Source organism: Scyliorhinus canicula, chromosome 6, assembly GCF_902713615.1.
Source record: "Scyliorhinus canicula chromosome 6, sScyCan1.1, whole genome shotgun sequence".
Lineage (NCBI taxonomy): Eukaryota > Metazoa > Chordata > Chondrichthyes > Carcharhiniformes > Scyliorhinidae > Scyliorhinus > Scyliorhinus canicula.
Genome location: NC_052151.1, coordinates 147,402,394 through 147,428,252, shown reverse-complemented (window position 1 = coordinate 147,428,252; position 25,859 = coordinate 147,402,394). Strand labels below are relative to the sequence as shown.

General features: G+C 47.3%; 1 protein-coding gene across 3 annotated transcripts in view; it reads left to right on the top strand.

Moving 5' to 3' along the window:
• Positions 1 to 25,859, top strand: part of lpin1 (lipin 1) — a 197,242-nt gene that overhangs the window by 60,030 nt on the left and 111,353 nt on the right. Inside the window, exon 1 of one of the 3 annotated variants that reach the window (XM_038800247.1) lies at positions 24,977 to 25,598. The exons of the other annotated variants lie outside the window; for them this stretch is intronic. The gene's annotated coding sequence lies outside the window, so the exon portion shown is untranslated. Of the gene's footprint in view, positions 1 to 24,976; positions 25,599 to 25,859 lie in introns of those variants that run through there. 3 annotated transcript variants of the gene reach the window in all.

Genomic DNA, 25,859 nt, shown 5'->3' with positions numbered 1-25,859 from the left:
CTTCTAGGACCCCCACTCATCACCCACCCAACCTCTTGGAGGCTCCTATTTACCTGCCCTGCACTCCCACACCCTTCAAATGCCTCCTTCACCCTCATTTCATGGGCATGGTCCCCCTTGCCTCCTGACCCTTGGGAGTGCCACCCTGGCACCCAGGCAGTGTTCCTGCTGGCTTGGCAGTGCCATCTGGGCAGCTTGGAAGTGCCAGGATGGCAGTGTCAAAGTGCAAGCTGGGCAGTGCCAATGTTCCCGTGTTCCAGGTGCCCGGGAGACCCCCTGGGTGCCGTTCAGTCTGGCTGGTCACCCGGCTGCAGCCTCCCTGGGGAGGCCGAGGAATCGCGGGAGGCCGCTAGATCCCTCACAGGTAGGTCAAAAGTAGGTTTACGACCTACTTCCGTGAGCATCATTCGGTTCCACCCATTTGGGAGTCGGCTCACCCCCTCATGAATGTGTGCTGTGCTGGGGGTTGATGCCCCCACTTGTCAGTGGGGAGGGGGGGCAAGATTTGTGTTGGGGTGGCCTTCCAATGGTCTTTGAGGGGAACCTCAGGTATACTCTGACCCCCGTAACCCACCGCAGGATCCAGCGTGTCAGGACCATGCACGGACAAACTTGCACCAAAACCTGCTCAGAGGATTTCCTACTGGTGAGGGTCAGTGCCTAATGGAGTTGGGGGGGGGGGGGGGGGGGGGGGGGACTTGGGCTTCCAGCCCGTTAATCAGGTGGAAATGGATGCAAATCACCAATTTGTATTCTCCAGCCGGCGTCAAAGTTGCCGTCGTCGCCAGGATATTGGAATGGTTTCACTTCCCGGCGCCAATACCGTACCTCAACCCACGCTCCATTCTCCCCCTGACCAGGAAACCGGCATTGGGCAATATAAAATCCACCCCTATATGTTTGCAAAAAGGATTTAGAAAAAGCTCTGGGGGCTAAAGGGATCAAAGGATATGGGTGGGGTGGGGGGAGTGGGAACAGGTTACTGAGTTAGATGATCAGCCATAATCATAATAAATGGCAGAACAAGCTCGATGGGCTGAATGGCCTACTTCTCCTCCCATTTTCTATGTTTCCATTCTGTTCTTATTTCATAATCTCTGTTACTCAGGCGCATCAATAATTCTCCAGCTCTATAATAATAATAATCTTTATTGTCACAAGTACGCTTACATTAACACAGCAATGAAGTTACTGGGAAAATTCCCAGTTGCCTCACTCCAGCACCTGTTCGGGAACACAGAGGGAGAATTCAGAATGTCCAATTCACCTAATAGCACTTTCGGAACTTGTGGAAGGAAACCGGAGCACCCAGAGGAGACGCACGCAGACTCGGGGAGAGCGTGTAGACTCTGTACAGACAGTGGCTCAAGCCGGGAATCAAACCTGGAACCCTGGCGCTGTGAAGTCATAGTGCTAACCACTGTGCTACCATGCTGCTACCCCCTGCCGGGTCGGAGAATCGCTGGGGGCGGAGGCGGTGTGAATCCCGCCCCCGCTGTCCGCCGCATTCTCCGGCACTGGAGATTCGGCGGGGGTGGGAATCGCGCCGCGCCGGTTGGCGGCCGCTCGCAGCAGCCCCCCAGTGATTCACATGCCCGTGATGGGCCGAAGTCCACTGGTTCTTTGTCAGTCCCGCTGGCGTGGATCAGACTAGGTCCCTTACTGGCGGGACTTGGCGGCGTGGGCGGGCTCTGGGGTTCTGCGGGGTGCGCGGGGTGATCTGGCCCCGGGGGGGGTGACCCTACTGTTGCCTGGCCCGCGATTGGTGCCCACCGATCCACGAGTGGGCCTGTGCCGTGGGGGCACTCTTTTCCTACGCGTCGGCCGTGTCAGCCTCCACGCTGGCCGATGCGTATGTGACCCCCGCCCTGCACATGCGCGGGGATGATGTCAGCAGCCACTGACGCACCCGTGCGGACTCTCGCCGGCCGATGGAGTCCCTTTGGCCCCGGCTGGCGTGGCGCCAAAGGCCTTCCAAACCAGCCGACGGGGCGCAAATCACTCTGGCGCCAGCCTAGCCCCTGAAGGTTCACGCCACTCCGTCCCTCTGGGACTCCCCGCCCCGCCGGGTACGGACGAATCCCGCCCGAGATCACAAATGAGTATGGTTTCTTAAATAGTACTGACTTTAAAATAAATAAAAATAGCTTTATTTCAAATTTCATTGTACCAAATATTTTGAAATCAAAGAAGACATTCTACCACATGATGACCAATTTAGTAATGCTTGGAGTGATTATCTTAATTTGTTGTTTCACAAATGTTTTACTCTCTTGTCCCTGATCTCTTCCTTTTATTTGGATCTAATTTGAGGAAAATGCTAGTTATTTAACATTTGTGCGGTCCATCACTCTACCAACTGGAATTCTCTGCCAACCGGAATTGCTGATGTTCCTCAAATAAAATTTGTTCCTTTACCAACCGGAAGCAATTATGAAGTTATCTGGAACCCATACCTGTGCACTATTATTTTATGCATTAATATATGTACTGTTGAAGATTAGAAGTAAACAAGAATACTGTTCTTTAATTCTTGAGTACTTGCATATTAGTTTATGTTCCAAGTATATCACTGTATTCTGCTGGTGAATGGAACTCTGTGTGCTCCATTTCCTCTCCTCACACTGATTCATTAAGGTCTCCTATTGATTAGTTTGTCACCAACGAGTAGCGAGGGTTTGGGGAGCTGGAGGGGGTTGGTGGCAGTGGCGTGCAGAGGGGGGGGCCGACGGTGCATTGGCCCCGGGCATCCATTGGATGGGGGCATCCAATCAGAGAAGGAAAAAAAAATTAATAAAAAAAAAAATTTTTTTTTTAAATTTAGATTACCCAATTATTTTTTTCAATTAAGGGGCAATTTAGCGTGGCCAATCCACCTACTCTGCACATTTTTTGGGTTGTGGGGGCGAAACCAACGCAGACACGGGGAGAATGTGCAAACTCCACACGGATATTGACCCAGAGCCGGAATCGAACCTGGGACCTCAGTTCCGTGAGGCGGTTGTGCTAACCACTAGGCCACCGTGCTGCCCCAGAGAAGGAAATAAGATAGTAATTTTAAAATTTCAGCGGTGATAAATCAATTTTTGGAGGCTCACCACACTGCAGAGGCAGTTGTTAGCCCTTTATTCCTTTAACATGGTGTACCCTTTCTGTCTAGAGAAAATGGTCCTTCTCCCCATCCCCCCACACGCATGCGGATGATGTACGTGGTGCAACCATCAAAAGCAACAAGCAGACGTGGCTGTTCGTTCCTGCGTTTCCTCGAGTCATAACTCGTCTTTTCTTCAGCTTTTTGTGCATCTAGATTAGTTCTTTTACCTACTCAGGTCAGTGAATAGCTCTAGAACAGGTGCAACTACGGTTTTTATAGGTTTTTTGGCGATATTTAATGAAATATTTACGTGGGATGTAGTAAGAGTGAAGCCTGGATGATTAGAGGACTGCTATGGCATTTAATCTCGGAATAGGAGACATTTATTCCTTAACATGCTAATATTCGAATACAGATACCACTAATTTGCAAGTCTATGATATAAATTGCACAAAATTATCAGTGGAGAATCAGTGTGAAATAATTTGATACGAAGGAACAAAGAAATGAAATTGGTTTATGCGTCTGCAACTGACCGATTGTTTACCATTTTCTTCCCATTTTCTCATGTGTCTTACGGTTTTTGAGATAGAAAATGAAATGTTACGAGTATTTCGTGTACAACCGAGTGGAGCACAGAACAGGAAAAAAAAGAGGGCCAGAGTCGAAGAAGAGTCCCATCAAAGAGGGGCATTAGATGCATGGATAAAAAGAAGTAAAGAAGAAGTAGGAGAACCTGGAGAAGTAAAAGATGATGTGGGTGCAGAGAAGGATTTTTCTGATACGGATTCAGCTCGGTCAGAACATAATACTCTCTCTCCTCAGTCTCGTTGTCAGGATGATGATCCATGTGAAGAAAATAAAGAAGATATTTGCATATTTTTGCAAAGAAGCGATTTTGGCTGTTTGAAGAAACCGATTCCAGATCATTTGAAGATGACAATATTACAACATGGCCCTGAAAGATATCAGAATAAAAGTGGTCCATTTGCTGAGAAGGATGGGAGATCATTTTCCAAACAGTGGTTTGATAAAGTTTCCACAAACGGAGAAATTGTGGAGAGAAAATGGTTGTTATACTCTCCATATTGGAAAGCATGCTACTGTTTTGTTTGCTTTTTGTTTTCAAAGGAGCATTTGTCGTCTGTGTCAAACTTTGGAAAGGAAGACGGTTTCTCCACTTGGAGAAAATTAAATCCAACAATACCTGACCATGAGAAAAGCCCTTCTCATAGAGCTCACATGAGGGAATACCTGAACCTTGTAGTTCGACTCCATCATTCAACTACGATAGATGCTGAACTTCAACAGCAAATGTCTGCTGAAAAGAAAAGATGGAAAGCTATAACTGAACGGATTGTCGAGGTTATATCCTTTCTGGCAAAACAGAATCTGGCCTATCGTGGACATCGAGGAGAAGGAATATCTGGGTTATCAGAGCCAGGGGAGACAGTCAGTGAAAATACAGGAAACTTTCTAGCAACAATCAGACTTTTGGCCAAATATGATGACATCTTAGCAAAACACTTGCAGAGAGGGAAAGAGAAACCAAAAAGTGTCACCTACTTGTCCAACAGAATTCAAAACAAAATAATCAATCTTCTTGGTGAAACTGTCAAGAAAAATATAATATCCGAAATTAAGGACGCAAAATATTTTAGCATAATGCTAGATTCAACTCCAGATATTGCCCATGAAGATCAGGTTTCTGAAATTCTGCGTTACGTTCATATTGATGAAAACAGAAAAGTAGAAATAAAGGAGACATTTCTGGGATTTTTTCAAGTCAACGAGAAAGATGCAGTCAGCCTGGTTAATAAAATTCAGGAAAAATTGGAAGAAGACAAAATTTCCATGAATGACTGTCGTGGTCAAGCATATGATAACGCAGCAGTTATGGCTGGAGTGAGAGGAGGTGTTCAACAAAAAATTCTTGAAGTTAACCCAAAAGCTGTGTTTGTGAACTGCGAGAACCACAGCCTCAATTTGTCCTGTGTCCATGCAAGTGAGGTGCAACCTGTTGTTGTTACATTTTTTGGCATTCTAGAAAAACTCTTTACTTTTTTTTCTTCATCTACTTCTCGTTGGGAAGTGTTAAAATCATTTGTCACTCGGACTGTGAAAAGACAGTGTGACACAAGATGGAGTTCCAGCCATGATGCTGTGCAAGTAATCCACGAAGAGTGTGACAACGTTATTGCAAGCCTTCAACACCTGCTGGAAGGAGAATTTTCAAGGGAAACTAAATCTGATGCAGGATCGCTACTGAACTCTATTCAACAGTTCCCGTTTATAGCTTTATTAAATTTTTGGTACTCAGTTTTATCATCAGTGGATAAAGTCTCAAAACGTTTGCAGGATCTGAAAATGGGGTTCCATGAAGCTTCTTGTGATCTGAGAGGACTTATTCATATCTTGAATTTGAAGAATGACGAAATTATCCACAATGCAATAGATTTAGCCAATGAATATTGTCAAAATTGGGGAATACTAATTGCACAAACAAGAAGAAGAAGAATGCCTGGAGAGTCAGCAAGAGATAGTGGACTGGCGGCACAAGAAGAAATGAATAGAGTAATGGTAGAGATTGTGAACAGATTAAAAACTGAAATTGAAGACCGCAGTGTCCGTCTTCAAAGACTCAGTGACCGATTTTCTTTTCTTCTGAACTTGAATTCAGGAGTGATTGAAGATGAACAAGAAAGAGAGAAATTAAAAAAGGAATTTTCAGACTTTGCAAATTATTATGACAATGATGTGGTTGCAATTCAGTTATATGACAAAACTATTGATTTTGTGATGCTCCTTCGAGCTGGAGGGAATAGAGTTCCCCCTGATCCTAAAGATGCTCTGGAGTCTTTACTGCAGTATGGGAGGGATGTCTTTCCGACGCTGTGTGTTTCATACAGATTACTGCTTACAATCGCATTTTCAGTCGCAAGCTGTGAAAGGTCATTTTCAAAACTGAAATTAATAAAAACATATCTGAGGTCTTCTATGTCACAGGAGCGACTGACCAACCTGGCTTTAATAAGCATTGAAAAAGAATTTCTCACAGCTGATGTAAAAAGTGAAGTAGTTCAGGTGTTTTGTGACAGGAGGTATCATTTGGGGAAAAGAACTTAATAAATTTGATTGATTTATATTAAAATCGAATAAAGCGTTTATTTCATGTTTCATCTGTGTTTATATATTCAAAATGTTTTCCTTTCTCATAATATTTCTCAGTATATTAGGCCTTATACTTGAGTCTTTGGGGCATACAATCAAGATTTGTCCCGGGCATCACCAGACCTCTGCACGCCACTGGTTGGTGGGGGTGATGGAGGGTGGTTTGGGAGGTAGAGTTGTTAAATTTGTAAAAGGGATGAAAAATGACAAACTGTTTGGGCAGAATTCAATGGAAACATTTCCAAGTTAATTTGTGCTGGGTGTTTCAGGATGTTTTCTGACTGCTCTGCTGTTGAATTCCACATAGCCATCCAATGACTCTTAGGGCGTGAGCCAATGGAAATGCTGCTCAGGAAAAGCAGCTCGCCACGGAACAGCGTGGCCGATGAAAGCCGGGAGATCCCACTCCTGGGATCCACCCGGTCGCCACACCTCACGAGATCCAACGCGATCACTTTTTGGCATATCTGCATATTAGAGCGAGGCAGTTAGTCTCACTGTAATGCGCAGATTCCTGAGATACCTGAAGCTTTGAACAGTGCCAAGGTGCCCATGTTCCAGGGTGAGGGCTAAGGGGCCACTCTGTCCTATCCCTGACTGGTCTCCGAGAGCCCGGGAGACCTGCCTGTGTACCATTCAGCCTGGTCTATTTGTGTGAACCAGTGTTGAATGGTGCCTGGCTGAGACCTAGCTGGGGAGGCTGGTAGATTCCAGATAAGGTCACCAAAGTCCCTTTTGGATGTGATTCTGACTCCAATGCCTCGGGGGACCGTGAAGGCTACTGGGAAACCTGAGGGAGACCTCTCCTGGCACCCACCGGGCGCGAGTGAGAATGCAGCGAGATTGGTGGATTGCCCCCTTTGTACTTTAAAAAATAAATAAATTTAGAGTACCCAATTCATTTTTTTTCAATTAAGGGCCAATTTAGCATGGCCAATCCACCTACCTACACATCTTTGGGTTGTGAGGGCGAAACCCAAGCAAACACGGGGAGAATGTACAAACTCCACACGGTCAATGACCCAGGGCCGGGATCGAACTTGAGACCTCAGCGCTGTGAGGCTGCAGTGCTAACCACTGCGCTGTCGTACTGCCTGCCCCCTTTGTAATTTGGTTTTGCTTGTTTGAATGGAAACTTTCTGTATGGTTTGGAATAAAGCATATTTTAAAAGCCATTAAGATCTCCTAATTGAACAGCATATTTTGCTGCCTGGCTTATCTAACTTCCATGCATATGGGCCTCAAATGAAAATTCAATTAAATGGGAATTAATTTATATGTCTGACAGATTGAGTTTCGATGCATTTTGCCTATCGAGTGATTTGTTATCTCATGCCCTCTACTTGCGATTGTGATATGAAGGTAAATGTTACATTTACCATTTTGGTGAAAACTCCATCAAGTGTCTATATCTCCCATGTCAGTTACTGATAATATGAGGCTACCTCTTCTTGGTGATCTCTGGGCAGCATGGTGGCGCAGTGGTTAGCACTGCGGCCTCATGGCACCGAGGTCCCAGGTTCGATCCCGGCTCTGGGTCACTGTCCGTGTGGAGTTTGCACATTCTCCCTGTGTTTGCGTGGGTTTCGCCCCCACAACCCAAAGATGTGTAAGATAGGTGGATTGGCCACTCTAAATTGGAAAAAATTAATTGGGTACTCAAAATTTATTTTAAAAATTAATTCTTGGTGATCTCTGCTAGGTTAACCAATTACCCGATAAACATATAGGAGACTCAACAGCTTTCAAAGAACAGGCAGCACGGTAGCATGGTGGTTAGCATAAATGCTTCACAGCTCCAGGGTCCTAGGTTTGATTCCCGGCTGGGTGAGTGAGGGAATTTGAAGGGTTAAAAATTTAGTTCAGTTCAGTGTTAATGGTAAACAGTGTCTAATGGTGACAGATGCATAATTAGTTAATTATGTAGTTAGTTAGAACTGGTAATTACTGTCAGCTGAAGCTGACTCAGGTCTTCGGAATTCCTGCTAGTGCAAATACAGGGGCCGGGCCGGAGAATCCCCACGACCGATGCCACTCCGCCTTGACGCTGGCACCCGATTCTCCACAGACCAGCATGTTCTCGATCCAGCTGGGAAGGCATAATTTTGTGCTAGGGAATCGGGGTCAGTCAAGTCACCCTGTCCGTGAGGGGAGGGGGAGGGAGGAAAGAGTGGCATTTGGGGCAGCATGGTAGCATGGTGGTTAGCATAAATGCTTCACAGCTCCAGGGTCCCAGGTTCGATTCTCAGCTGGGTCACTGTCTGTGTGGAGTCTGCACGTCCTCCCCGTGTGTGCGTGGGTTTCCTCCGGGTGCTCCGGTTTCCACCCACAGTCCAAAGATGTGCGGGTTAGGTGGATTGGCCATGCTAAATTGCCCGTAGTGTCCTAAAAAATAAGGTTAAGGGGGGGGGGGGGTTGTTGGGTTACGGGTATAGGGTGGATAAGTGGGTTTGAGTAGGGTGATCATTGCTCGGCACAACATCGAGGGCCGAAGGGCCTGTTCTGTGCTGTACTGTTCTATGTTCTAACAGCTAACACGGACCAAAGTGATGGCCTGAGTACTTCACCAACTTCGGAGTTCGCATGCACCATATCTGCTCCCCCCCCTCCCCCCACCTGCTCCCTGCAATTCCCGGCCTAAACGTTGCTCAATATCAACACCTCTGACTATTAGCCCTGGTAATTTAGTGGAAGTTGTATGATTCCTGTGTAAAAATGCCATTGTATGCTTTCATATTAGGGCATTGGTGAAACTACTCCTCGAGTACTGTGTTCAGTTTGGGCACCTTACTTCAGGAGGGACATAATTGCATTGGAAGCAGCTTAGAAAAGGTTCATTCACTAGGCTGGTTCCTTGGGTGAAGTGTTTGCCTTATGAGGAAAGTTAAGCAGGTTGGGCCTCTACTCATTGGAGTTGAGAAGAATGAAAGGTGATGCCACTGGTTCTCAGGGGGCTTGACAGGATGGATGCTGAGTGGGTACTTCCTCTCATGGGGGAAACTAGAACTAGGGCACAGGAAATTGAGCAAGTCCACATTGACTCTTAGCAATTTTTACAGATGCACCGTAGAAAGCATCATATCTGGCTGCATCACAGCCTGGTATGGCAACTGCTCAGCCCAAGAACGTAAGAATCTATAGAGAGTCGTGAACACAGCCCAGTTCACCACGTGAAACCGCCTCCCATCCATTGACTCTGTCTGCACCTCCCGCTGACTTGAGAAAGCGGGCAGCATAATCAATGACCCCTCCTACCTGGGTTATTCACTCTTCCAACCTCTTCCATCGGGCAGAAGATACAAAAGCCTGAGAACACGCACTAATAGATTCAAAATCAGCTTATTTCCCACTGTTACCAGACTCCTGAATGACTCTCTTATGGACTGAACTGATCTCTCCACACATCTTCTATACTGTGTGTGCTTCACCCGACATCTGTGTCTATGTATTTACATTGTGTATTTAGCATATTTATTTAGCGTTTGACAAACTCCCACATAAGAGATGATTTGCAAAATTAAAGTGCATGGGTTTGGGGGAAATGTATTGAGGTGGATAGAAAACTTGTTGATAGAGAGGAAACAAAGAGTAGGATTAAAGGGTTGTTGCTCGTTGTGTTCTCTCCTTAATTGGCTCTGTTTATGCGGTCAGTATAATCGCCTTCCTTAATTCTAATTACGTTTGCTCAAGAGTCACTAGGTATCTTTCGATACCGCCACAAGGTTCAAAACCGAATACTGATCAAAGACTCGATACACCAGTTAGTAAGTTCGAAATCAATGCTCATTTATTTACACACACAGCCAAATATGATCATGCACAAAACTCTACCAACTATGACTACTACTAAAGCCAATACTTAGCTTTGGGCACCCACTCAGTCAGAGGAACAATGGCCGTCGTCCGGTTCTGAGGCTGCTGGGGTCGAGCTGGTACAGAATAGTAGATAAGAGCATCTGTCTCGCAGCGTGCATTGACTTTGGACTTACTTGTTCTGGTGCAGCTGCTGGGCAGGTCTCTCCTCGCTGAGAGCCAAGGCCAAGAGAGCGAGTCTCTCTTCGGGGATCCTTCTTATACCCAAAAGTGGGTTCGCGCGCTTTTGGGCGGGCCTTGAACTTGGCCCCAATTAATTGGACCGCATCTTGATCTTCGGTATTGATCTCGACCAATAAAGGGGTGGGTGCCCTGATTGCTGGCCGTGTCCTAGGTGGCCATTGGCCTTGCTTTGTTCTAGTCTCCTCTGGCACCGGGGTGTCTGCTTTAGTATCAGTTACTTAAATGTTACCCTTTTGTCCCCGGAGATGGCTCATTAGTATGGTAATGGCTTTGCAGTATCGGTCTTGTCTGGGAGCTACGGCTCCAATCAACACACAAACCTTGCACCTGCTTGCTTTCTCAGCATTGTCCATTTTCCCTGCATTCTTTGCAAAGTGTCCATTTTGTAATCGGGACGTGGTCATCCCAGATGGCTACAGGGTCCTTTTCAAATTGGCAGGCAGTAACTAGTGGGGTACCACAGGGATCGGTGCTGGGAACCCAGCTTTTCACAATATATATTAATGATTTGGATGTGGGAACAAAATATAACATTTCAAAGTTTGCAGATGTTACCAAGTTAGGTGGAGGCTGAATTGTGACGAGGATGCAGGGATCCTACAGCATTATCTGGGCGAGTGGGCAAATCAATGGCAGATGCAGTATAATTTGGACAAGTGTGAGGTTATTCACTTTGGAAGCAAAACAAGAAGACAGATTACTACCTGAATGGTTGTAAATTGGGAGAGGAGAGTGTGCAGCGGGACCTGGGTGTCCTTGTGCACCATTCGCTGAAGGTAAGCATCCAGGTACAGCAGGCGGTAAAGAAGGCTAATGGTATGTTGGCCTTCATTGCGAGAGGTTTTGAGTATAGTAGCAGGGATGTGTTGCTGCAATTGTACAAGGCCTTGAGGAGGCCACACCTTGAGTATTGTGTGCAGTTTTGGTCTCCTTCCCTGAGGAAGGATGTTCTTGCTGTTGAGGGAATGCAGCAAAGGTTTACCAGACTGATTCCAGGGATGGCGGGACTGTCATATGAGGAGAGATTGACTAGGTAAGGATTGTTCTCGCTAGAGTTCAGAAGAATGAGGGGGAGACCTCATAGAGACTTATAAAATTCTAACAGGACTAGACACGGTAGATGCAGGGAAGATTACCTCGATTCTCTGTCTGGCGCCAGAGTGCCGGCACCAAAATGGAAGTTCTTTACTCCGGCGCCGGCGCCTGTTCTGAGACCCAATTCTCGGGTCCTGGGGGGGGGGGTCAGCATGGTGCTGGAGCAGCCTATGCCGCTCCAGCTGCCGGTCCCGGTGTCGACCCGGCGCCGCAGGGTCCGTGCATGCGTAGTTGGGATGGTGCCAACTAGCCCATGTGCAGTAGCCTTCTTCCCCGTGCCGGCCCTGACGCCAAATGGTGCAGCGATCCAGGAGCCGGTGCGGAGGAAAGGAGGACCCCCGAAAGAGAGGCCGGCCTGCTGATCGGTGGGCCCCAATCGCGGACCAGGCCACTACGGAGGCCCTCCTGGGGTTGAACCACCCTCACCCCCCACAGGCTGCCCCCAGACCCTTCAACCCCGAGGTCCCACCGGTCCAGAGCATGTTAGAACGGCGCCGGCGGGACTCGGGTTTTTTCGGACAGCCGTTTGGCCCATATGGGCCGGAGAATCGCGGCGCCGCTGGAGGATCGCCACTACGGCCATTTGCGGCGATTTTTCGTGCGGCCCGGTGCCATGCGCGCGCGCCTGTTTTTTCACCGGCGAGAGAATGGCGTCCCAGCGTTGGGGTGGCGTGGAGAATCGCGCCCGATGTTACCAATGATAGGTGTGTCCAGAACCAGGGGTCACAGAATCAGAGTTTAAAAATAAGGATTACCCATTTAAAATAGAGATGAGGATGGGTTTTGTCTCTCCGAGGGTAGTTAATGTTTAGAATTCTCTTCCCCTCCGAGCAGTGGAAGAAAACTGAGTTACTCAGATTTTTGATTGACAAGGGAGTCAAGGATTATGGGGCAGGTGGGAAAGTGGAGTTAAGGCCACAATTAGATCAGCCATGGTTCCATTGAATGACAGAGCAGTCTCGAGGAAGCCAATCTATGGTTACTCCTGCTTCTATTTCTTACTTTCTTACTTTGCAAAGCAGAGCAATGCAAAACCGGGAGCACCATGGTTAGAACATATGCAAAATACTCACTCAGACTATAATTGAGTAGCAATAAGATGAAAATGAGTTATTAACAAAAGCTATTTTGTTTCTCACCAACAACTAAAATATTGTGGTTTAAACACAGGAAGATAATCCAACCTGACTCTAGAGTAATACTGGTATAAAGTCAAACATTATCACAATCATTTTATTCCTGCTCTGCAAACAGAGCTTCAACTTCACAACTGAGTAACTGAAAGTATATGTAAACCAATGGCCAAGTACAATCTGTCAAAGTAGTATTAATTGGCTTACGATTGATTTGAAAATTCTGGTTACAATTGCATCACAGTAATCAGCGGCGTTGGATGAGCTTTGACATGCAGTTACTAGAATTTACATAGTGTGAATGAAACACTCGTTGAAAAGATCACTCTGCTGCAATCATGTGTTAGAGTGCATCAGCTTGTGTGTCAAAAGCTATCTCATCAATTAGACTGGACAGTAAGCTAGCAGCAGCAGTGTGATTTTGTACATTCATGTTTTCACCAGTATTAAGAAACTCTGACCCGAATGTTGGAAGGAAGAAGACATTATGGGAATTATTCCCCAGTTGTTATATTCCCTAAGATACCAATCCAATTCAGCAGATTCCGGCTCTTTCCAAAGATGGAACAGCAAATTGGTTTGTATCTGTGTTTCCTGGATGATAAAGCTTTCTATAATTATGTAATTATTCCTTTATGTTTTAACTAAGTAGTGGGCTGTGCAGAGAGACACTGTAAGGATTTTGTGAGGAGGTTCAGTAATATAAAGGGAATATGTGCATTTTTATTAACTGAATGAAAGTGTGTCCTGTGCATACTCTTATTTTAAGGTGGCGTGCTAATAAAATGAAACAGCGGGCTGCTGTATGCGGCCGGGCTGCTGATTCTCCGGCCTGAATGTGTTGATCGGCCGTTCTAAAAAGTCAGAGACCCGCCGGCGCCGTCCACACCTGGTCGCAGCCAGCGGGAACTCTGTGCACAGGGTCGGGGGGGCGGCCTGTGGGGGGGGGGGGGGGGGGGGGGGGGGGGAGGGGGGCTCCGGTCCCAGAGTGGGGGGGGGCTCCGATGAGGCCTGTCCCACGATTGGGGGGCCAACCTCTCGCTCCCCGGGCCTATTTCCTTCAGCGCCGGCCCCTGAACACCCGCCTCATGTTGCGTCTGGGTCGGCGCATTGAGGGATGCCACCGTGTATGTGCGGGTTGGTGCCGGTGCCACTGCGCATGCGCGGATCCTGCAGCGCACAGTTCGCGCCGGGATGGGAGGCTGGAGCGGCGTGAACTGCTCCAACGCCGTGCTGGCCTACTGTAGGGGTCAGAATCGGTACTCCCAGCGGCCTGTTCACGCCGTCGTAAAACGCAATGGCGTTTCCGACGGCATGGACACTCTGCTGCCGAATGGGAGAATCCCGTCCATGATTTCTAATATCATCCTGAATAGCTTACTTCTAACTCTAAAGTTATGCCCCTTGTTCTGGAGTCCCCCACCAGAGGGTCATTTTATTTTCTCTATCCACTCTATCAATTGGAGGCCTTGTAGCGCAGAGGGTAGAGCCCCTGCTTCTAAGTCAGAAGGCCCTTTGCTTGAGTCCCACAACAAGACTTGATGGTCAAGGATGGCGTATTGATAACGCAGCCAAACAGGTTGATTAACAAGCTGCTAATCCTTCCAACACAAGCCCGTGGAGGGCAGTAAAACCAGGAGAGATTCCTGGTCAGCCACGTTGTTGAAAGGAAGGTGGAGTTTCTACCATCGCTATCCATAGCTCCAGACTGCAACATGCATGAAAAAGTGTATGTTGTCACAGCAATTTGGACTTCTTAAGTGAACTGTGACACATGCCACTACCACGATTATCAAATCCTGGAGTCACCTTAAAACAATTAGATCACAACAACTTGCATTTATATATCATTTAACATAGTAAAAGCCACATTCTCTTTTAGTTACAGTATCATTCAGATGAATCTGCATGACACCCTCTCCAAGGCCATTCTCTCTTATCTTAGGAAATCCCTCAGATCGCGGATGACTTGCTTCCCATTCCGTTCAATGGTCTCTGAGATGACTGATAAGTGGGATCTACAGACCCTGCCACATCTGGAAGAGGTGGTGCTTGAAAGATTGGGTGGATGGGTTGTTTGGGGGTTTGTGCGTTCCCTCCAATTTTGAGACTATGGCTCTACATATTTCCACAAAGTCTCTTGACGTGTTCAGTGCTTTCGCAATTGAGCGTTCTCCATTCTGGTCAGTCACAAGCCAGGGTCTCCTGATGGGTATGTTTGACCTCTTCAGGGATACTTTAAGGACACCCTGAGAGTATCTCCGCTTTCCTCCTGGGAATCGCCTGCTGCAAAAAGGAACAGTTGATTTGAGAGTCTGGTGTCAGCCATATGAACGCCATGTCCTGTCCAGCAAAGTTGGTTTTGAGTGATTAGTGCCTCAACACTGGACATATTGGCTTGGGAGAAGACACTGCTATTGGACCACTTTTCTACTGGATTTAGAGGATCGTGTGAAGGTTTGAGATCCTGGTCCTCAAATATTCTTTTCCTCAGTCAGGCAAAGGCTGAGCTGATACATTGGAGGCGATGATGAAATTTATTGTCTCTGTATTTTTTGTCGAGAGGAGGCTCCCAAGGTTTGGAAAATGGATCATATTTTCCAAGATCTCGCTCTGGATCTTAATCCAGGGCCAGTATGACCTTGCTGAGGAGCAGTGCCCAGAACTGAGCTCAGTACTCCGGATGATGCTCTAACCAGAGCTTATTCAACAAATTGATGTAAAATTCAACCATTTTGTTTAGACATTGTAATGGTTCTAATCACTTGCTTTCCTTCAACATATACACACTAGAATTTTTCAAAATAACGGATTGCAAAAGAGTGCAAAACTATTACTTACATTTAGTAATCTATGAGAAGGAATAATTTTAGGCTGCTATCTGGTCTAATAAACTGCCATATGGTGGCAGGTAATTCACACAAAATTCTGCTGTTATATTGATAGAACAGGTGGCAGGAATGTAGGCCGTCAACATCACAAGCTCTGAATAATGTGTGTAAGTTAGGATTCTGTACGTCTTCTAGGATCCATTTTCCATTTTTGTTCACCCCAGCTCCACTTACCGTGTGCTGAACTCACACAGCATGATGTAGCTCCACGCAGCAAGAAAGACCCTTCATCGGTGCTATTCACAGTGACCATGCTGTATTTATAGGTTACCTGCTGATTTATTATTCCTGGTTACTACTCGACTTCTGGGTATTTTTTCCTGTGTTGTGTCTCTCAGCTGTCTACGCAGCTAGATTTGGCTGCTATTGCACTATTGGTACTGTTTACCTCCATTAGGTATCTCTTATTGCTGCAGACAAGGATGAACTCAAAGGTCTGCCTTTGGGTTTGGAGGAGGAGGAGGTGGATATCACAGAGCAGGAGAAGCTTCCATAAGAGGGAGGAGGAGCAGGAGAAGAACACTGAAAAGCAGACCATATCCAGAGAATCCTCAAGAGAATCCTTAAGAGAATTCTTTATTCTCGCAGCTGCATTCTAGCAATAATGAGTTTGCAGCCCACCTTCCACCTGGAACAGGATCTGTACTCACTCTTTAGCGGACCCTTGAATCGCTGTAAGCTAAAATCTTGGTCTTAAGTAGTTGAACCTTTTCCAGTTTAAACCCTATTGTTGCATTTTGATTTGGCGCAATAGAATCACATTACAATTTGTATGCCTGTCTATTTGAATTTCCAGGTACATACCTGACTCCAGCTAAAGTGCAACATTGTGCAGGCCATGCAAACTGACCTCACTGATGACATTCAGCATCTATTTTTCTAATTGTTTATCTATTTTCAGAGGATTCTTTTCCACAGTATTTCACTGCAAAATGGTTGTTTTTCTTTCTCCCTACAGCTGTTGCATGTTTCCCAAAATCTAACCACAGTTCTCCTTTGTAACTTTTCCTGTAGTTCTAGGGATGACCAATCTTTGGGAAGCCTCTGGTGTTGCTTCTGTCAGGCCTTGGGTTCTCTTTGGTTTTCATATTCTGTTCACTCCTGCTCCCATGCTTTTAGATAAGTGTCCAATTTCATTAATTTTCAACAAGGTCAGAATAACCTCAATAAGTGGTGTTTCACACACCATTGTAGCCACAATCACAAAGAACATCTCCTAGTGTTACAGAGTGAAAAGTGCACTGGTTGGCAGACTTTGTGTACTTATACAATGCTTGGTTTTATGTTTCATCAGTTTCTTGTGTTCTCCTGTTGAACTTCTACCTATCAAAGTAAATGTTCTTGCGCTGTTGGTAGCACAGAATGACCTTGATCAGCACTGGCATCATCTGGTCTTTTCTTTATTTTTGACAAGTTTGACATCCCGAGTTGTCTCCGTAGGCCTCTTCCTTGACCGCTGTGAGAAATGTCACCATGAGTCCAACCTGTTGTTGGACAAGAGAGTCATATTTTCATGTCCACCCAAAAGTGAAAGTTACTTTAAACAATTACTGTCGCCGTTGCCATCGTGTGTCAATATCTCTTTAAAAGAGAAGGCACTGCCATAAGTAGCAGCGGTTGATTAAGTATATAAAACAAAAAAATTAGCTGTTTTACCCATACATACACACATACATGAGAGAAAAAGAGAGCACAAAGGGAAGTCATGTGCTAGTCACGCGATGGTGACGTAGAAGGAAGAGGAAGGAGAGGCAGCCATGTATCTGCCCGAACAAGCTCATTGAGGAGCAGGTCAATTAAATCAGCCCGCCCAATCCCTAGTCACCATCAGATCTCCTTCCTTCACCCTGAACTGTGGGTCTTCTCATTTCACTACAAAGGCAATAATCAGCACCGGTTCTGAAAAACAACAAATACATTTATTAAACATGTTATGTCAGCAGTGACCAAAGAAATGACCAATCATTTTGTGCAATCCTTTAGTGCCTGTGCTGTACACTTGCTTTCCTTTTCCGGGTGTTCCATTCTTCACCATTGGCTACAGAATGGGTGGTGAAAGGTGGCTGAGCTTCCGTTGAGGATTCTAAAGATGGTTTGCCTCAAGCAGCTTTGGTATAGCGGGCCTGCTCAGTGTGGGTTCCTGCAGTCTGGGCAGTGTGGCAACAGGAATGGCACTGACAAAGTGTCTGGCAGGGAAGCAGGTATGTCATTATTCTGAGAGATGACAGTAAGTGCCTCTCCCAAAGACCCAAGGCCACTTTGGTGGAGCATACCGTAACATTTCAGAGTCTCAATTTTCAATAGATAAATTATTATCAAAACAAATCCCAACTTTTGGAAAAAAAACTGAAGGCTGTAACGTCAATTGCACATATCATAGAATCGTAGAATCCCTTAGGAAGGAGGCTATTCAGCCCATCGAGTCTGCACCCACCCTCTGAAAGAGCACCCTACCCAGACCCAATCCCCCACTCTATCCCTGTATCCCTACCGAGGGGCAATTTAGCATGGCCAATCCACCTAACCTGCGCACCTTTGGATTGCGGGAGGAAACTGATACACCCGGAGGAAACCCATGCAGACACGGGGAGAATGTGCAAACTCCACAAAGTCACCCAAGGTCAAAATCGAACCTCAGGGAGAAGTTGGGCCACAGTGACGAGAGGCCATGGTTAAATGGAATAGGCTGGAGTAGAGTGAAAAAGGCAGAGCAAGGGTGCGATGATCTGGGATGGAGTGGAATTAATTGTAGCGGCGTTGCCACAGAAACTATCTCATGTTACCTGAGATGTCTCAAATTCCATGCAACAATATTGTCCCAACTTGTCTTCCTTAGCTTTCAAAACAGTACTGCTCTGTCTTGCCGCGTTTTGCAGGAAGAAATTAAGGGGCAGCAGGGTAGCATGGTGGTTAGCATAAATGCTTCACAGCTCCAGGGGTCCCAGGTTTGATTCCTGGCTGGGTCACTGTCTGTGTGGAGTCTGCACGTCCTCCCCCTGTGTGCGTGGGTTTCCTCCGGGTGCTCCGGTTTCCTCCCACAGTCCAAAGATGTGCGGGTTAGGTGGATTGGCCATGCTAAATTGCCCGTAGTGTCCTAATAAAAGTAAGGTTAAGGGGGGGTTGTTGGGTTACGGGTATAGGGTGGATACGTGGGTTTGAGTAGGGTGATCATGGCTCGGCACAACATTGAGGGCCGAAGGGCCTGTTCTGTGCTGTACTGTTCTATGTTCTATGTTCTAAATTCAGGTAGTGCTCTTTCAGCCACCTGTTTTAATTACAGCTGTCTTCTCTTTCACCTTGTAGTTGTGGCACAAGACAGGGCAGCTTTGCATGTTAATTCAAGTCCTCCACACCCTCTGTAAATTGATACCATCAGCAGTTTCAGAGAAGCAAAAACACTTCAAAGGTTAATCTGAAACAGTGAGTAAATCAAATGAATGTTAATGTTAAACACCGCATTGAAGAAAAGGTCTCAAACATGCGACTCCCATTTGAATAACTTAAAATTTGGAGGCAACCACAATATCACATTGCTTTCCTCTTGAAAAGTCAGGAGTGTTAAATGAACTCCATTAAAATAGACCGTATAATTCCTCTTTTCGTGGTTAGGTCTGTGCCCAGGTGTCCCTGGAAAGGGAGAACGCGGTGTCCACCGGTACGCTTGAGGCCTTCTATGACCAGTGGGCACTACAGGGTCTGGAGTGCATCATTGACAGCGGAATACTATTTTAATTTGATAAATTTCCTTTTAAGTTAATTAAAAAAAAATCAACATTTAATTGAGGTATTTTTGGTATTATAGCAACAACAAAGGAAACAATGTACATGAAACGAAAAACATTGTGCAAAAGCCTGCTTCCTGCCTTATAGGTCCCACCTTTATTAACCCCCTACTCTAAGTTAAACTAACCCCTCCCCCCCCCTCTGCTGACGATTAATTTTCTGCGAAGAAGTTGACGAACGGTTGCCACCTCTGGGCGGACCCTAACAGTGACCCTCTCAGGGCGAACTTGATTTTCTCCAAACAGAGAAAGCTAGCCATGTCCGATAGCCAGGTCTCCGACTTTGCGGGCCTTGACTCCCTCCAAGCTAATAGTATCCGTCTCCGGGCTACCAGGGAAGCAAAGGCCAGAACGTCAGCCTCTTTCTCCTCCTGGATTCCCGGGTCATCCGACACCCCGAAAATTGCCACCTCTGGACTCAGTGCCACCCTTGTTTTTAACACCGTGGACATGACGTTTGCAAACCCCTGCCAAAATCCCCTAAGCTTCAGACATGCCCAGAACATGTGGACATGGTTCGCTGGTCCTCCCGCACATTTTGCATATCTGTCTTCCACCCCAAAGAATCTGCTCATCCGGGCCACTGTCATGTGAGCCCGATGAACAATCTTGAATTGTATCAGGCTGAGCCTGGCACATGTTACGGACGTGTTGACCTACTCAACGCGTCCGCCCATATACCAGCCTCTAACTCTCCTCCCAGCTCAACCTCCCACTTGCGCTTCAGCTCCTCGACTCTTGCCCTCTCCCCGACTCTGCTCAAGCATTACCTTCCTTACTCGTGGGGTCTTGCCCGCCCAAACGAAGCCAGTGATCACTTTGTTGACCCGTTTAAAAAAGGACCGCGGAATAAAGATGGGGAGACATTGAAACATGAACAGGAATCTTGGGAGGAACGTCATCTTCACCGTCTGCACCCTGCCAGCCAGTGACATAGAAGCGCTTCCCACCTCCGAAAATCGTCCTTCATTTGGTCCACTAGTCGGGCCAGATTTAATTTATGCAGCCGGTCCCATTCCCGCGCCACTTGAATGCCTCAGTACCTAAAGCTTCCCCCTACTAATCCAAACGGCAGCTCCCCCAATCGCCTCTCCTGTCCCCTCATCATGACCCAAACATTTTACTTTTCCCCATATTTAGTTTATACCCCGAAAACTGGCCAAACTCCCCTAGAATCCTCTTGATTTCGTTCATCCCCTCTATTGGGTCCGATATATACAGAAGCAGGTCGGCTGCAGAGCGATACTCTGTGCTCCACCGCCCCTCCCCCCCCCCCCCCTCCCGGATCAGCCCCTTGAGGCTCTCAGAGCAATTGCCAATGGCTCTATAGTTAGAGCGAACAACGGTGGGGAGAGGGGGCATCCCTGTCTCGTCTGTGCAGTCTAAAATAGTCCGATGTTGTGCTATTCATCCGTACGCTTGCCACAGGAGCCTGATACAGCAACCTGACCCAGTCAATAAAGCCCCGCCCAAATCCGAACCATCCCAGTATCTCCCACAGATAATCCCATTCTACCTGATCAAAAGCCTTTTCTGCATCCATTGCGATCACTACCTCCACCTCCCTACCTTCCGGGGGCACCATGATCATGTTTAACAACCTTCTTACATTGGCCACCAACTGCCTACCCTTAATAAACCCCGTCTGGTCCTCCCCAATAACGTCTGGAACACAATCCTCAATCCTGGAGGACAAAATTTTGGCCAGCAATTTGGTACCCACATTCAACAGGGCTATCGACCTGTAGGACCCACACAGCCCCGAGTTCTTGTTCCGCTTCAGAATCAGCGAAATTGTGGCCTGTGACATCGTCGGGGGCAGCAACCCTCTTTCCCTTGCCTCATTGAACATCCTCATAAACAACGGCCCCAATATCCCAAAGAACTTTTTATAAAACTCCACTGGGAACCAGTCCGGCCCCGGGGCATTACCCGACTGCATGGCCTCCATACCCTACTATCTCTTCACCCTACCTACTGTCTACTATCTCTTCCAACCCGATCGGGGCCCCCAGCCCTTCTACCAGCTCCCCGTCCACCTTTGGGAAATTCAGCCCCTCCAAGAAGTGCCTCATCCCCTCCAGCTCGTAGGGGGTTCCGACCTGTACAGCCTACTGTAGAAATTCCGAAACGCCTTATTCACCCCTGCTGAATCTCCAACCAGGTTCCCATCTCTGTCATTTACCTTCCCTATCTCCCTCGCTGCCTCCCTCTTTCTAAGCTGCTGTGCAAGCACTCTGCTGGCCTTCTCTCCATACTCATAGATCGCCCCCCCTTCGCCTTTCTCAGCTGCTCCACTGCCCTCTCTGTGGTTAACAAGCCGAACTCCGCCTGTAGCCTCCGCCGTTCCCTTAAAAGCCCTGCCTCTGGGGTCTCCGCATACCTCCTATAGATCTGTAGTATCTCCTTTATCAGTCGATCAGTCTCTGCCCTGTCCACCTTCTCCCTATGGGCCCGTATCGAGATCAGCTCCCCTCTGACCACCACCTTCAGTGCTTCCCAGACCACTGCTGCTGAAATTTCCCCCGTGTCGTTGACCTGCAGGTAGTTCTGAATACATTTCCTCAGCCGATCGCACACCCCCTCGACAGCCATCTAACCTCCAGTGTGGGTGCTGGTTACTGTCTTTACTAACCTGTAGGTCAACACAGTGCGGAGCATGGTCTGAGATTGTGATCGCCGAGTACCCCGTGTCCACCACTCCAGCCAGCAAGGCTCTGCTCAAAATGAAGAAATCGATCCGGGAGTACACTTTATACCTGTATGAATAGAAGGAGAACTCCTTCACCCTTGGCTGCCCAAATCTTCATGGTTCCACCCCCTACCCCCGCCTCCCCCCCCCCATCTGCTCCATGAACCCATTTAGTTCCTTTGCCATTGCTGGCACCCTACCCGTTTTCAAACTTGACCGGTCCAAGCCAGGGCCAATAACTGTGTTGAAGTCCTCTCCCATGACCAACCTATGCGAATCCAAGTCTAGTGTCTTCCCCAGCATCCTCTTTAGAAACTCCACATCATCCCAATTTGGTGCATACAATTTACTAATACCACCTGCAGCCCCTCCAGTTTCCCACTGACCATAATGTACCTCCCACATCCGAAACTATTCTGCCTGTCTCAAACACCACCCTGCTTATCGATCAGGACAGCGACCCTTCTAGACTTTGAATCCAGTCCTGAGTGAAAGACCTGACTGACCCAGCCTTTCCTCAATCTAAACTGGTCAGTTACTCTAAGGTGCAATTCCTGCAACATTACCATGTCCGCCTTCAGTCCCCTAAGATGCGCAAACACACGTGCCCTCTTGACCGGCCCATTTAACCCTCAAACATTCCAGGCGATCAGCCTACTTGGGGAGCTCATTGCCCTCCCCCCTTTGCTGATCAGCCATCCCCTGTATTGGGCCCGTCTCCAGCCCATGCTCCAGGCCTCCACTGGCCCGCCCCTAGGCAGTCTCCGCCCCCAACCTCCTCTCTGTCCCTTAGCCCAAGTCCGTCCCTCGTCAGCAGAACATTTACCCCCCCCCCCCCCCCCCCCCCCCCCAGTAACACCACTCTGGAATCGAACCCCAACCCCTTTACTAAACCGAACATATGCACACCCCTCACTGCGCTTCCGTGAGCTAGCCCGTCTAGCGAGCTTGGTGGCCCCCATCCCGGGCGCCGGATAGTCTCCCACCTATTGTTCCCTCCCCATCCTCCCCCCGCTCATCCAAATATAATCCAACATCAAACAATCCCCACACAATTGCCCGACAGAAAAACACAATGATCTAAACAAGCACACCTCCATCCTCCAACAGTGCAAATGAAAACCTTAACTCACTCAGCTCTACCGCTGGCAATGCAGAAGGCATTACATACAGCTTCAACAAAACGAAAAACAAGAATTTTTTTTTAAAAGAACAGAAAAACCAAAAAAAAAAAGCATGAACGTTGCAGCAAAGTTCAAACGTTTTCATTCCACCACCAGTCCTTTCCTTTTCACGAAGTCCAGTGCGTCCTCAGCCGACTCGAAATAAAAGTGCTGTCCCTCGTGCGTGACCCAGAGACGGGCCGGATATAACAGTCCGAACTTCACCTTTTTCTTAAAAAGGATCGACCTAATCTGGTTGAACTCTGCTCTTCTCCTGGCCACCTCTACACTCGGGTCTTGGTAAACCCGCAGGATACTGTTGTCCCTCTTACAGCTCCGTGCCTGCTTGGCCCACTGTAGAATGCGCTCCTTATCCAAGTACCTGTGGAATCTCACCACCATTACCCTAGGGGGGGGGGGGGGGTCTCCCATTCGCAGTTTCCTCACGAGTGCTCTGTGATCCCTGTCCACCTCCAAAAAATGGGAGAATGCCCCATCCCCCAGCAGCTTCTCAAACATGTCAACGATGTATGCCCCAACGTCCGCTCCTTCGGGCCCCTCCGGGAGCCCAACGATTCTCAAGTTCTGCCAGCGGGACCTATTCTCTAGGTCCTCCACCTTCTCCAGGAGCTGCTTCTGCTGGTCTTTCAGCAACCCCACCTCCAACTCCACCGCAGTTTGATGTTCCTCCTGCTCAGCCAGCGCCTTCTCTACCTTCTGGATCACCCGATCTTGGGCATCCAATCTAAGCTCCAGCCGCTCAATTGACTCTTTTATCGGGTCCAAGCAGTCCCGTTTCTGCTGAGCAAAGCCATCCTGAATAACTTGCATCAGCTGCTCCATTGACCGCTGGGTCGACAAACCAGAGGTCCGGCCCCCGCCATACTGTCTCCTGCTGCAGCTTCAGCCCAAGCCTTCCCTGACTTTCTGTTCCTGCCTTTATGAGCACTTCTAGTCCTTCGCTCCATGCACCGATGTGGGAATTCCGTACACAATTGCCTCTGTCATCAGTTTTACAATTCAAGTCCGGTAGAAAATCGGGGGAAAAGGTCCAAAAGTCCGACCCGAGCGGGAGCCACCAAATGTGCGACTTACTTCTTCATAGCCGCCACTGGAAGTCTTGAAGTTAATTTTTATTACAATAACCTGGGAGTGTCCCTTTAATGAGTTGTTTATCATTCTTTTTAAAAGAGTATAAAAAGGCACTTATTAACATGAGTAGTGAATTGAAGAGTTAGGAACTAAATAGATTCGTAATGTCTCACTTTTTGAATAAGTCTAAGACCGAGTAAAAATGCAATAGGTGCCATTATCACTTGAGTATCCAGGCTCGAAACGTTAGCTGCCTTCTCTCTCCGCAGATGCTGTCAGACCTGCTGAGACTGTCCAGTATTTTTAATAATAATCTTTATTGTCACAAGTAATTTTACATTAACACTGCAATGAAGCTATTGTGAAAAGCCAGTCGCCACTCTCTGACACCTGTTCGGGTACACAGAGGGAGAATTCACAATGTCCAAATTACCTAGCAGCACATCTTTCAGGCCTTGCAGGAGGAAACCGGAGCACCCGGAGAACGTGCAGACTCTACACAGTCAGTGACCCAAGCCAGGAATCGAACCTGGGTCCCTCTTTTTGTTTCCGATTCCAGCATCCGCAGTCATTTGCTTTTATTATCATTTCAATGTTCTTCATAACTTTAAAATTAATTTTGAAACCCAGCCAGAGCTTGTTAAAAGTCTCCCTCGGGCTGATCCATTTGAAAACAAACAATTGGGTGTTGAACCAATAAGAGGTTCCTTGAAATGACGTTGAACTATTATGTTGCCTTATGCAAATAGGAGTCAGCTCAGTGCTGTAGCAGCAGCCCTAGTGTGTCAGATATGTTGCTCCATTGGCTGAGCAGATCGCCTCAGCTTGCTCCCATCGCCTGATGCATCAGTCAGCACACACTGCAGGGAAATGGATGTAACAGGAACATCGGGGAATTTCCAGCCCAGCAACACTTCCTTCAATAGTCATCCACCTGTAGACACAGAGCCTTAAGTCAAAGAGGTCTGTGTCACCATCACAATTAGAATTGGGAGAAAGCTGTAAAACCCCTCTCCTTTGCTTCCTTCAGTGTCAGCGGCAAAACCAGGCAGCTTTCCCGCTATTGCTTTTAAAGCGACCCTGAGCAGGGGAAGACGGGACCAGACTCGGAGGAAGGTGGGTTGGGGGTGGAATCTGCGCGCCAATGCTTTCTTGCATAAATTGCACGGCCGCAGCTCTGAAGCCAGTGTACCTAATCACACAACATTTAAAGTGCAGATAATGCTGCCGTGGTTTTACAGAGAGCTGCGTCACGCTGGTGCTGTGTGAGTTTATTGGAGCTTTGCTCTGGAATGATGTCAGCTGCTTGCTGCTGTTGCAACGGCTTTAGAGAATCAGAAGAGCAGATTCCGCCTTCAGTGCCACATCACAGGACTAGGTTGCTGTGACTTGATTGATTGTTTACACTTCAACCCAGAGGCTGAAAGAGGTAAGAGACCTGGTAGTGTGTGGTTCTGTTCAACGGGTTTATATAAACAAAGGCGGATTTGTTTCATTGAGAAAATTAATTAAATTCTGAAGTGCTTTGAGGTTGTTTGTTGTTCAGTTTTGGGCTGTGATGGTAATAGGCCTGGAGCACTGCAGTCTCCGCAGTAGATCACCAGGATTTCAACCAAGACCGATTGAAATCTGGTTTGTGTTCATCCAGCTTCCTTTTTAAAGTAGTGTTTTTACATTCTCAGAAAAATAT